Source organism: Dermacentor andersoni, chromosome 8 (genome assembly GCF_023375885.2).
Source record: "Dermacentor andersoni chromosome 8, qqDerAnde1_hic_scaffold, whole genome shotgun sequence".
Taxonomy (NCBI): domain Eukaryota; kingdom Metazoa; phylum Arthropoda; class Arachnida; order Ixodida; family Ixodidae; genus Dermacentor; species Dermacentor andersoni.
In genome coordinates, this window is record NC_092821.1 from 51,160,038 (window position 1) to 51,174,086 (window position 14,049).

The 14,049-nt window shown below is 47.3% G+C and overlaps 2 non-coding genes across 2 annotated transcripts; both read right to left on the minus strand.

The window, feature by feature from the left end:
- Positions 1-8,061: 8,061 nt before the first annotated feature.
- Positions 8,062-8,225, minus strand: LOC126526528 (U1 spliceosomal RNA). Its single transcript, XR_007598594.2, has one exon. It is a non-coding gene; the product is annotated as a U1 spliceosomal RNA (small nuclear RNA).
- A 5,417-nt stretch (positions 8,226-13,642) lies between these two features.
- LOC126526533 (U1 spliceosomal RNA) lies at positions 13,643-13,806 on the minus strand. Its single transcript, XR_007598597.1, has one exon. It is a non-coding gene; the product is annotated as a U1 spliceosomal RNA (small nuclear RNA).
- Positions 13,807-14,049: the final 243 nt, after the last annotated feature.

The following is a 14,049-nucleotide window of genomic DNA, read 5'->3' on the forward strand; positions in this document are numbered from 1 at the left end:
ATTTAGCCTTGAATCAATATAAAGATACAAGGTAATGCCATCGTTAAAGTGAGTAACGTAGAAGACGTGTACTTGGGTAGGACTCCTCTTTTGTGCTTTCCTTAGAACAATCGACGTCACTTAGCGCCACCGCAAAGCCTGCGACTGGCCTCTCAAATACATTATGTACCGGTGCCTGCAAACGTGCCTTTCTTCTGGACAGGCGGCGCCATCTAGGGGCACTGCCGAGAAGTCCGCGCGTGACCTCCAAGACGAGACGCGTGTCACGGCGGTGCCTGCGAATGCTGGGACTCGTTCCCACACTTGCCGCATAGTCAGTGGCAGATACTTAGTGACCCAAGTTGGGTGACACCTTCGTTAAGAGCAGCACACACCAGGGACGTAGCCAGGAGGGGGGGGGGGCTTATGGGCCTTCAGCCCCCCCCCCCCGAAATTTTTTCTTGCTGTCATGCACCGCCAACCAAAACAACCCCCGGCGGGTGAGCATGGGTGAGCCGACGACGTTGGCTCAGTCTTGTGTCCGCATGGGTGAAAAGCGGGGAGGAAGCGCGGCCTTTTCTGTCGCGCGCGATAAATCGGGGGGAGTGGAGGGAGGAAGTGGCAGTCCTTAGGATTCTGTGGTCTGTGAATCTGTCATTGCCCGCCATGTTTATTTGCCTTCTTTGATGCATTATATACAGTGACTTTTTCTTTTATATATAGATTTATTGGGGATGTATACTTATATTTAAATATCTTGTTGCGAGCTCTTGTGTATACGTGCATAGAACTTTGTTTCCAGTGATCAAGCCTTATCTTCCCATTTGTATATCTCATTGTATCTTCGCATTTCTAATGTACGAGGCCGATTCAAATGAATGTGAGTCAACCCACCCCGCGCAATGATGGTTTGGTTCATTATGTGCGAAGCATGCGTGTAGCACCCAGGCATTTCTCATTAACAAAAGTGTCACGCAGGTGTGAGGATAAATGTTCTTTGATGCTCTCATACACTGGACTGAACACGCTTGCGTGACATAATGGACGCTCCAAAGGTTGAACCGCGTGGTGTCGTGAGGTTTTCGACAGCTGAAGGCGTTTCCCAAAAAGAAATTAGTCGCCGTATGGCTGCCGTGTACGTTGAACATTGCATGTTATTGGCCACTGTGAAGCGTTGGAACAAATGGTTCAAAGAAATACGTAAAAGTTGCAAAAATGGTCCAATACCAGGCCAAATCCACCGTGCAATCATCTCCACACAATTGCAAAGGTTGATGATGATTAGACAAGAACGGAGGATACGCATCGATGAACTGGCAGAGCGTGTGAACCTCAGTCATGGTTTGGTTCACACCATTATTCATGAACATCTCGGTTATCGGCTCTTGTGTACGCAATGCATGCCAAAAATTTTAAACCACCACCAGAAGACGGAGAGGTTCGGCGCTTACTTGACTCATCTGATCCGGTATCACAACGAGGATGATGACTTCTTGTCTGCATTTGTCACCGTGGACGAACCATGGTGCCACTATTACGAGCCTGAAACACGACGGCAAAGATTACCGTGGAAACATTCGAATTCACTACCCCCAACGAAAGCAAAGGCCGCCATTTCCGCTGGAAAAGTTTTGCTGACTTTTTTTTGCGATCGTCATGGGGCAGTACTGATCGAATTTGTTAAACCTGGAGAGACTATACATCAATCGCTTCCGATATTGTGAAACGCCCGATCAGCTGCGTGTCGCAATCAAGAACATACAACATGGAAAATTGACGAATGGGGCCATCTTGCTCAACGACGATGTCCATCCCCACGTCGATGATGCGGTTAACACAAAAGTGGCAACGTTCAAATGGGAAACGCTGCAACATCCGCCGTACAGCCCCGACCTGTCGCCTTGCGACTTCCACATTTTGGGGCAATTGAAGAAACAGCTCAAGAGAACCAAACTCGTGTCGGACGATAACGTGAAAGAGTCCGTTACAGACTTTTTGAAGCAGCAACCCAAGGATCTTTATGAGACGGGAATCACGCGACTCGTTAGTCAGCCGGACAAATGTATAAATACTCATGGAGACTACGTTTAAACAAAGTACTCGGTTTGTCATATATTTGCATTGGCTCACTTTCATTTGAGTCGCCCTCGTATATTTTGCAGAACTGGTGCTTTATATATGTGCTCTCTGTTGCAACTATAATTTTAGTGCAATTACTCACAATACATTACCGGTGACAGCTGCTCCTGCGCAGTACATTATGACAAAGGACAGCGTCATTTAGATTTTTTCCTGGCCGTTGCATATGTACAAGAATGGAAAGAAGGTTCCTGAATGACAAAGTTTCATTAAAATATTTGTCCTCAACTTCTTAATTTCACGGCCTTTACATTTTTCATATCAGCGGGGTGCGTTGCTTTGCTGGTTTCGAATTTATATAGTTATAATGTTCATGTGATATTTTCTTCGATTATTAAATAGACAAAAACATGGAAGCATTGATATCGGCTATTTCGGTGCATAATTTTTGGGACATACGACACACAGATTTCACCGTCGTTTAGTCGAGCAAACCACATGAAATAGACATAGGTACGTACGATTGTATAACACTGAGCCGTAAATCACGTAGACCGAAGCCAAGCATCAAATCTGGAGCACCAGTAAAACGAAAAAAAGATATGGTTGATCCCTCTTTCATAGGAATCGGCAGAACACGAAAGTGAAACGGGTCTTCACAGAAGCTGTCATACGTTTACTTCGTGAACTCAGGGTCTACTGCAGCGAAATGCGCAAAATTTTAGGGTCGGCGACCATGTTGCAGGTTTGCTTGGCGCGCAGCGTCCTGTAAGCGAGTGACTGTAAGCGAGTGACCTGGTGCCGAGTCGCTTCGGCGAAGGTGCGAACACTTTGGTTCGGCTTCGTAGTGTCTTGGGCAGCCAGTTGAATGGCGAGGCGCTCAGCTTCAGGAATAGGAGTGGCAGAGTTTGCAGCGTGGGCCGCGAACGCGCGAAGGCGTTCTGCTTTACGCTGGCCAGACTCTCGCCGGACCACAGCGAGATTCACCCTCGTCGACGTCGTTGCTTTTTGCGACGCTTAGCACAGCAGTTTTCTTAGTTGGTGCCATCGCAAGCGACGCAGCAGGCGGCGTGTAAGCACCGCTGATGCATGTTGAAGCTTCACTCCGTAGAGGACGAGGTGTCACAGACTAATTAGACGCGAAAGACAAACCATGTGCGGAAACTGCGTCGTCCCCTCATCATAAGGCTTACACCGCCTAAACCAGGCTACGCCGCGTTGGAGCCTCCGCTGCGAAGCGCTTAATGTCGGCGTTCATTAGTTTGATGATGCAGTACCTCACTTCACCGCTCAGTGTCGGCGCCATCGCGGTCAAGCGAGAGCATATTTTACGCGCTCGCGCCGACGTCGCCTCCGTTACAGGAAGTCGATGGGGGACCCCGCCATAATATACTTTAGTGTTAAAGAATTCCTCTGCGATTACGGTACTCCTTAATGCAAAATTTGAGCGTAGCTATGTACGTGTTTTTATTTCATATTGGCTGGCGCGGACAATCTGTCTCATCGGACAAGTTGCAAACGGAGCCAAGTGTGGCGTGAATGCCTCGTTAATCGGGAGATCGCGAGAGGCAGCGCGCGGGTGATGCGTGGGCGTGATTCACAACAGCCGCCCAGACAGACCTACCAGACGACGCGCGCTACCCAGGCGCCATCTCATAGCTGTCGACGCCGCAAAGCATGTCTTGCGCGGCACTCTCCGTTTCTTCTCGCGCTTCCCCCATACGCTCCTCCTCCGCTTTCTTCCTCGCGCTCTCTTCGCTATCGCCGTTTTTCATGCTCCACTGTGCTCCGCGTTCGCTCTTTCATCCTTCGCTGTACTCGTTCGCTCGATCACGCCTACGCTCGCCACAGGAACGGGCACCTAAGAGCTACACTCTAAAATAGTTTATCCGGAAACACTCATGAATTGTCCAATGGGTGTATTGACATAGCGACGCGCCGTATATTTCTTTAGAATATTATGTGCTGTACAGAACCGCGTCAAATGAATGGTCGCGCCTTTTATTGTGCTCCCATATTCAAGCCGCAAACCAACCGACTGCCTAGCAATTACTCTGCTCGCTATGTAATGTACTCATAAGTTTGAAATGTGGCGGAAAATTGGGCGAATCGGTTCATACGTGTCACGGCAACGTGAATAGAATGATGGCACATGCAGAGAAAGAGAAGCCGGCAGCATGAACCTTAACCTTGCGTGCTTTTCATCCGCCTTGGCACCCTCCTTGCGCTGCCGAAGCAATAAAGAAAAGTTTTCTACGTTCATGTTCAACTGCGTCAGCAAAAGGCAAGTGAGTTGTTGCAACGAAATCTATATATATGCTCAACAGTTGCTAGGGTGACATTTTCGCACACAACCTAAAAAAGGTTTCTTTCTTTTTCATTCATGGACACGTGCACGCTTTAGTTAAGCTAGCACGGTGTATCAAAGCAAGAATAAGGAACGGTGTCTCACCTTCTCCATGCCGGAAAACAAAAGAACATTGGTTGACTAGTGCCTGCCGCAATTTTTGCACCACAGCACATAGCAGACAGAACTGTTCCGGGAATCGGTGCGCTTGTTGACTGGATCGGGGAAATTTGTGGCCGTCGCTGCAAACCCAAAATTACTTGAGCAGTTTATTCAAGCGGTCCTGTCGAAAACACCAGTGCTGTGCAGTGTCCAAACAGGAAAATCAACAGCACGCGAACTGAAATTAGCTGAACCTAGCGACGCCGATAAAGCCAGCAACGCGCGCAAAAGAAATCGTTTTAATGGCATCGCGATGCTTCTCGCACAAACTCGAGAGCGCTCAAATATGGCTCACGCGGTAATTGAGGGTGAGAAGTCAATGAAAAGGAAATAAAATTACTTTTTTTTATTTCCAGTGCTTCTCAGTCTAATAATTGGGGTATGAAAAAAAAACGGCAGTAATAATATATCTGAGCTATATATCGTAAACTTTCTTGATGTCTGATGTGCGACAGGTGACACAATGCCCGAAAAGGAAATTAGTGAGCGATTTTGCCTTCTGACCGTGGTCTTCCTGCTGTCGTCACGCGCACACTGCTACTCGACTTCCACAAACACGTTAGTATAAGACCACCAGCACCCGCTGTGGTTGCTTAGTGGCTATGGTGTTGGGTTGCTGAGCACGAGGTCGCGGGATCGAATCCCGGCCACGACGGCCGCATTTCGATGGGGGCGAAATGCGAAAACACCTGTGTGCTTAGATTTAGGTGCACGTTAAAAAGCCCCAGGTGGTCGAAATTTCGGGAGTCCTGCACTACAGCGTGTCTCATAATCAGAAAGTGGTTTTGGCGCGTAAAACCCCATAGTTTTACATTTTTAAGACCACCAGCCGCGTATTATTGTCACGTTGCAGTGGCGGCGAAGGACGACGCAGTGACAAAACTATGAGTCGCAAACTTAACTCTTTATTGGGCGAACTTGTTCCCAGTAAAAGAAGTAACACTCAAGCACAACGATAGCAGCGAGCAGAGTTCGCGCTCGTCAAAAATCTGATCAGCGGGTCAAGCGCGTCGAAGTTTATACATGACTCGTCGAAAGTGCGCAGCGAATCGCTGATACCCGCGTGCATTAAAGAAAGTACTACACAATTCGCGTCGCGCATAACATCAGATTACACAATGTTCGGCGGCAAGAAACAACGGATATGACTACCGATAACTTTCCATAAGCTTACGGTACACGCGGGCGCGTCCTGCCGCGAGCTAACGTCAAACATTTGTTAGCGGGTGAAATGCAAAAATTGAACTATATTGGGGTGTTTTACGTCCCAAAACCACTTTCTGATTATGAGGCACGCCGTAGTGAAGGGCTCGTGCAATTTCGACCATGTGGGGTTCTTTAACGTGCACCTAAATCTAAGTACACGGGTGTTTTCGCCACTGTCGACATGCGGCCCCCGCGGCCGGGGTTCGATCCCGCAACCTCGTGCTCAGCAGCCCAACACCATAACTACTGAGCAACCACAGCGGGTAGGGGGAAGTGCAGTCCCCGAGAAAAGGGTAAATAAATGCACGTGTCATTATTAAGTAGCTTCAGCGTAAATATATAGGCCGTTTTATCGTCAAGGAAGAACGTAGAACCAGAGAGCTGCGGTTTTCTCCTCCTCGCAATGGTACGTCCGGATCGACGTTTCTCCCGGCGGCAGCTTTGAACGGTGAGGGTGTCAGTGCGAATTAGTGAGATTCTAGCGTGTTCCTTCTCTTGACTGCTGCGGTATCAGTTGACTCAAGGTTAACGGGCCGCCACTGCGCTGTATTGAGCTGCAATGATAACTTACGGAAGCGAATGTCAAGTGCATCTTCAGCCGCCTCGACTCAATAGACTCCGCCGCTACGGTTGCAGGCAAGCGTCTGTTTTGGATTGCCAGCACAAACAAGAAGAAGCGCTTGACGCCATCAGCTTCGTCCCGTGCACGCTCAGGAAATTTTATTTCCAGGGAGCTCGCAACGACGAACTAGCCGTTCAGGATCAAACTGAGATATGAACTAGAGGAGAGTATGTTCCAATCGGACAACCATTGCGAATGGACGAAGGGACCTAATTCTTCGCGCACGCACATTAAAAATATTCTGCTCAAATGTTTTCTAAGGATAACATGCTTGGCAACCAACGTTCTGGGGAAAGTTCACCGAAGACGTATAATGAAAACTACGTGCCGACTAAGAAAATGAAGGTGCTTATAGGTGAAGGTGCCTAGTTCATATAGGCTACCAAATCTTGCCGGCAAGCTGTCCGACCGATGCCGCACATCGCGCGCTGTATTACCAGGACATAAAGTTGCTGTTGCAAAAAGTAGCTCGTTCTACTGCAATAATAATTATATCGACACTCCAAGCGAATATCTGCCGTCGTCGTCGCCGTGAGGTTCCATATATATCTAGATATATCTGTGCTATATGTCATGCCCTGCTATATGGCATGCGGTGTATGCGTATTTTATTGCCACAATTCTATCACTAGAGTTACTCATACAACGTCTTACATTACTGACAAAATTATTCTTCAGAATATTGAGGTTCGCAGCCCACAAACAAAATGACACGAAACAAAACATCTGCAGGCGTATGCTTTTCATCTGAAATCTTCACAGGCTTCAATATTAAAATTCCGAAACAATAACAGAGCTCAAACATGAAAATTATGTCATTTTGTTGGTGCGGCTGTGCACTATTTCCGGGAGCGGCTCAGGAAAGAGGTTTGAAACATACCCAACACGGAAAAGTTGCTGGAAAATACGTTGGCTTTAATTAATAAACATAAATGAAATTCTCCGATGACTGGATTAAAACAGAGGACCCATCAGCACAACAGCTCGTTTTTACTTAGCTTACATTTTCTTCGATTCATGCTGCCATTACAGGTGTACGAGCCTCACACTTCGTGCACTATTTTAACACTTTGCCATTGCATTCATTGCTCCAGGCTTATAAAGGAACAGATCTTTTTTTTTTTCTCAGCCGTCTCGATCATGTCGGCGCGGCGCTCTTGCACAGGCACCACTCGTAACCTAAGAGCGCGCATACTCTTTCAACGAGTCACGTGCGTCTGGTTGATCGTGGCGTATTAACGGCCACTGTCATCAGGTCGTTTTATCAAGTACTCCATGTTCACGGCCCTTGTGGTCGAGTTATTGCGATAGCGATTATATCGGCACTTTTTTACAGTTCCTTATTTTGTAAGGCTTAATACCCCGGTTCCAAATAAACAATGCTTGGAAAATCGTTCCGCGAGAACTTTAAGAGCATGAAAGCTAGCAAAACGTGTTTCCTCGAGGATTCGGTAGCTAAACTTGTTCCGGAAAAATTTGACACCTCTCAGGAAAACGCGAAAATTTGCCGCTCGTCAACAGCATTGTTCACCTTCCAGCGCATCCCATATAGCAGCATACCGCCAAATGATAAACCACGCTCTGATCGCAAAATGGCAGCGCTCTCATTAAAACGGTATACAGCATGGACGAGCGCTTCTCAAATCTGATTTTTCGTTTTGATACGAGGGGGCTGGCGCGCACGCCGAGCCCCACTACCAAAAATTACATGCCCCATCTGCCCCAGTTTGGGGTAGTGGCGTGCGTCAGCCAACCGTGGTGCAATGGTAAGGCCTCGGCACGGGAACTCGGCCTAATTGATCGCCAGAGAGCCCGGCACCAGGTAAGTATGCATGAGACGGCGTCACAAAGCACGGTCATTCCGAGCTTACTGACATGTGGCGCAAGTTATCCCGGGCGTATTTCACTTACCACTAAAGCAACGCCTAAAGTACGTAGCTGACGGATTAACTAATTACGCGCGTAAGCTGTGCTGCCACAGTACTGTAAATCAAGTTTTAAGAAACGTGGACGGCTAAAGCGTAGATTGCAAAATTATTCTCCATGCGATTTGTCCTGCGCTGATTTTACGATGACGTTGGAAAGCACGAGGCTGGGTCATTCCTCGCCAAACATCCCAGACATTGCACTCGACCCTTTCCGATTCTATTCCAAAAAACTGCGGTCGATCATTTAGGTTACGCTATTTCACTTCGTTGATTATTTTTGCAAGAAAATTTTTTTCTGTCTCTTGCAGCGATTTCAGTGTGACCGTGGTGGGTGAAACCTAGGTGGCGAAGGAACGCCCGCCAAAATTTATTACTAAGCGGAGCACCTTTGAAGCTGTTGTTCGCTAGAAAAGCAATACCGCTTTCTTATTTTCCCATATTGACGGCCACTAGTTTGTCTCACACTCTGCTTTGTTGTCAAACAATACTGCTACTCTGCGCCAATTCTGAATACTTTTAAGAAATTCTACAAGATTTACAGAGACAATACAACCACAGAGCATCTACATTACTAAGAGAAGGGAAACTGCTTTCCACAGTTCAATGGAAATAAGAGTAGCGTTGGCGTCGTGAACTAACTAAAGTATCCGACCTAGAGATGGCACTGTCAAAATCAAGATGTTGTTGTTGACGTTGCAACAAACAAATATCACCAAAGGCCGTCTTTATCATAGGGAAAGTTTCCATTGCGGAGTCGCAGAGTTTCAAACAAAACCTGATGGCAATCCTTTGTTCCAACGTGCGCGGCATTACAGCTTGCACTAGAAGTGAAAACGATATTAACGCAAAGGCCTGTCCTTACGCTCCAAATGGTCGAAGACAACTGATCGACCACACGCGGTTACGCAGACTTCCCCCTCTACCAATCCTAACCGGTCCTACGCGCTTAGACTTATAGTCGCTTCACAATAGAATCACCGACATCACTTATTGGACAAACAGTATATGTATGTATAACACGAATGGAAAAAAAAATTATGGGGCTTTACGTACCAAAACCACTTTCTGATTATAAGGCACGCCACAGTGGAGGACTCCGGAAATTTCGACCACCTGGGGTTCTTTAACGTGCACCTAAATCTAAGCACACGGGTGTTTTCGCATTTCGGCCCTATCGAAATGCGGCCGCCATGGCCGCGATTCGATCCCGCAACCTCGTGCTCAGCAGCCCAACACCATAGCCACTGAGCAACCACGGCGGGTTTTAACACGAATGAATGCGAATGTATAAAAATAAATGTGTGTGCGTACCTTTCGTCACGATGGCCACCGATCAAGACAATAGATGTGTTGGTACCTTTGTTCAAAGTTATGCGTCACATCGTTGACGTTTGCTGCGCAGCTTCTCGGGTTATCCGCCTTCACAGAGTGGAATGGTTCGTGAGTCTTTTTGAGAATACGCTTCCAAATTGCCGATTTTTTCCAAGTGCTTGACTCAATCGACACAATACGCAAGTGCCCGAAATATACTAAAAATAATAATTTTATTTGCGCGACACCCATAAAAATTTGATCGATTCTAGAGAAACTTGGTTTCACTACACTGCTTGAAGTTGGCTTTTACAACATCAATAAAATAAACAGAGTGGGCATCCCAAACACAAGTTCTGAGGTCTGTGATAGCTGTAGCGGAACCGAGTGTCACGTAGAATTGCATTTAGTTATGTAGGAAGGCCCACGTAAGGCACACATCAAACTTTACATAACAAATAGTGTCATTCCACAGTTTTCACAGCGCTCTGCGTTTCCTTCTTTTCATACTTTTATCTGCTGTATTAGTATATACTTATATATACTGTCTTTATACTTTATTATGCTAAATAAAGATATAGGTTAGAAATCATAAGCCATGCCACTCTATGAAGGGAGATGACCGTCAAATTGTGTAGCACACGACAAAGAGGTGACACATAATTTTGAAGAAATGTACGAACACATTTATTATCCGGACCAGTGGTCATCGGGACGAAAGGCACGCATGCATGTTTGTTTTTATACATCCGCGTTCATTCGTATTATGAGTCAGTTAAATTCATTAGTTTTTTTTTTTTTTCATTTCTCGATACATTGAGACAGGGAATTTCAAACCGAAACCAACGCAGCGACTGGTGTAGGCCGGTGCCGTCAGCGCCTTCGCAGAAGGAGGGGCAGCATGGGAAAGCTAGCATGATGAGCGCCATCGGAGCCAGCTGTGAAAGAAGAGGACAACGACGAAAGTGTTAGCAGTGGCAAAAACCATTGCTCATGATAGTAGTTTTTGCTCACACAGACTTGTGGACCGACACAAAAAAAAGCACGGAACCCCAGCCATAAACAGCTTCGCTGTACTAAGAGAAGCACGTAGGAACCATCATGCGCGAGCTTGTACAAATCACTTTCCATGTCGACTTATCTACAATAAGATACATCCAACCGTATACAATGACAATCGACCCTAGTATGGAGAGAAACATACAGTATACCATGCAATATGTGAATGCCAGAATATAAAGGCACTACTCATTATACACAATGCCACGCCGGAGCAGTGGACGACTGCGCTGTCCAGCTGGGAACCGGAAGACCAGATTTCGCTGGTTGAACGCGCCAGATGGGCAGCTAAGGCTGTGGGAATCCTGGACTGAGTACCTATCCACAGGCACACTGCAGAGCTCCACCTCTGGAGCAAATGAAGTTGAGTCTCTCTCGCTCGTCCCGAAAGATAATAATCAATTCAACCGTCCGACTCCCTTCCGCATTCACTGTCCGACGTCAGTACGAATTGTTTCATGTGTATAGCATGGGTGTCCGATAACCATAAGTACGACACATGGAATGTGTTGGCGGGCAGCCTCTGTACTGAGGTTGCGTCGTAGTGGGCTCTACTGTGTTCTTAACTGTTCGGTTACGGAGGCGGCGGTAGCCGATCACCAGCCTCTATGCGCCGTCCTTTTTAGGCACGAGAACAGGGCTGCCGTACTCGGAAGTACTATTCCAGATTAATCCATGTGATTTCAGCTCATCGGTAATTTCTTTCCATACCCGCCTCTGGTAGTGAGAGCTGCGATATAGGGGCTGGTAAACTGACTTGATTCCAGGAAGCTCCACGATTTTCTTCTCAGCGATGCCGGTGTACCCCAATTCATCAATTTTGAGTGCGCAGCAATTACTCTGCTTATTGAGAAAGTCGCAAGGCTCTGTTTTGTCCTCGTCAGAGACGATCGAACCAATATTAATATCGCAGAGGCTCCTCGTTAGTGGCCAGTAGAATTTGTCCTGGTATGTTGCAAGGAACGCATTGCCGCATGAGTATTTGTCCTTGCTTCAGGTGCACCTTGACGTCATTGTAGTCCGCATCCGGGACGCTGAAAACATCAAGTGCATCAAGGGAAGCCGTTCCCGACACAAACGAAACCGTTCGAGGGGGTATCGGTGGGGACATGCCTATCGCAGCTTGTAAAGATATAACAAAAACCGGGTGAATTTCTCAATAACAAGTTGACGGCAGCACAGGCAAAGCGGCTTGTCATAGAGAGAGAGGGGGGGGGGGGTTGCTTCCGTGGGGACGCTAGGGAAACTTCGCACCTGGCTATTTGGAGCAAGAATAAAGGTGGCCACAGACCACAATCCTCAAGCATTTCTGGCAGGCTCTGGATCCACCAGACCGATGCTTATGCAATGGTTACACGCGCAACAAAACTACAAGTTAGATAACGGTCATGGGAGAGCAACACCTGATCTGAGAAGTGTGCGGCCAATCTGGCTCTGGTGAGCTTTCGTGTGTACATAGGCCTGTGTATGTGCGTGTGCAGGTTAGTACGCACAGGCCCATTTCCAGTGTTCGCGAGCGCTGCGGTCGACAGAAAACTTAGAAAACGTCACGACAGAGGAGAAACGGGGCTCCAACTCGCGCCGTCGCCTTCAAGGCTGACCACGTGACACCGTGACGTCACGACAGAGGAGAAACGGGGCTCCAACTCGCGCCGTCGCTCGCGGCGTCGCGGCGGTATATAAGCCGCTGCGCTTGTTTCTAAGCGGCTTTGGCTCAACTCTTGCAAGATGGGCTGGGTGGGAATCGAACCAGGGTCTCCGGAGTGTGAGACGGAGACGCTACCACTGAGCCACGAGTACGATGCTTCAAAGCGGTACAAAAGCGCCTCTAGTGAATGCGGTGTTGCCTTAGAAACGAGCTGTTTCTAAGGCTCAGGCGTGCGTCGCTTGCTCAGGCGCACATTTCGTTGCCGCGCCGAACGCTGCGTTGCTCGACGCTCACCGCGTCCAATGCGGGGCGCGTAGTCGCTGCGCCGTAGCCCATTGTCTTATACCCCTTGGCGGGTCGACGGGAACGCTGTCGCGTTCCACTCTTGAAGGCGAAGCAGAGTAACGCATGAGTTGTTTCTTCGTCTAGCCGAACCAAATATAGCCAAGCAACAGCAGTTCACCAGGCTAAACAGTGGTTCAACAACTAAAATAAAGGCTAGTATGCTTCGCATCCTGGGCTAAGCCACAGCCATTTTTTTTCATTATTTAGCCGGTTAAGTATGACGCCACTTTCTTGCATGCGACGTCATTAGTGACACCAACACTTCCGCTTTCTACTTCCGGCTTTCCAGAAATTTCTCCAAAGCCGTGCTTCGTGGCGGGTCTCTAAAGTCTACGATTCTGTGATTTGGTGTGCGGTAATGAGTGGTTTCTAATTCTAATTATTGCACACACTTCAGCAACTCCACTTGTAAATAAACTTATGCTCTGATATGATATCTATAACGAAATTCATGAATTTTGTATTGTACTATATTATTCTATTTTTTTCTGATTTATATGGAATTTCGTCTGCGGTCATCACAGTGATTTCTCATTAATTCTAATTATTCGAAACGATTCAGTAACTCAACTTGTAACTAAACTTATGCTCTGATATCATGTCTATAATGAAACGCATAAATTTTGTACTGTACTATTTTATTGTATTTTTCTGATTTATTTTGAATTGCTCCCCGGTCGTCTCGAGAGGGGAACCGAAAGTGCTGCGCAAGAAACAAGAGTGCCAGCAAAAATACAAGTCAAAGCAGACGGCTAGTTACAGTAGCTCCACTTACGCGCTTCATGCTGGGTTGTGGCGCAGTTGATTTCTCGCCTTCTATGGCGGTCGTTGGAACTTGAGTGCGTTCGAGACTTCTGGTTCACCGTCCAGCGTGATACCACGTTACGTTGTGATCGCAATATGGAGTCGTCGACATATGACGAGTGCTTTCTAATCTGATTTTTGAATACGATACGAAGGGGCTGGCGCGCACGCCGAACCCCACTACCAGAAATTACATGCCCCATCTGCCCCGGTTTGGGGTAGTGGCGTGTTTCAGCCAACCGCAGTGCAATGGTAAGGCCTCGACACGGGGCCCCGACCTAATTGATCGTCAGAAAGCCCGGCACCAGGTAAGTATGCAAGAGACGGCGTCGCAAAGCTGGGCCATTCTCTGCTTACTGCCATGTGGCGCAAGTTATCCAATGTGCATTTGACTTATCGCTAACACAACACCTAAAATAGGTAGCTGACGTTTTAACAAATTATGCGTGTAAGTTCCGCTGGCACAATACTGTAAATTAAGTCTTAAGAAATATTGAGGCTAAAGTAACAGATTGTCAAATTTTTTATTCCCTGGTTTGCCTTGTTCTTAAATAACGAT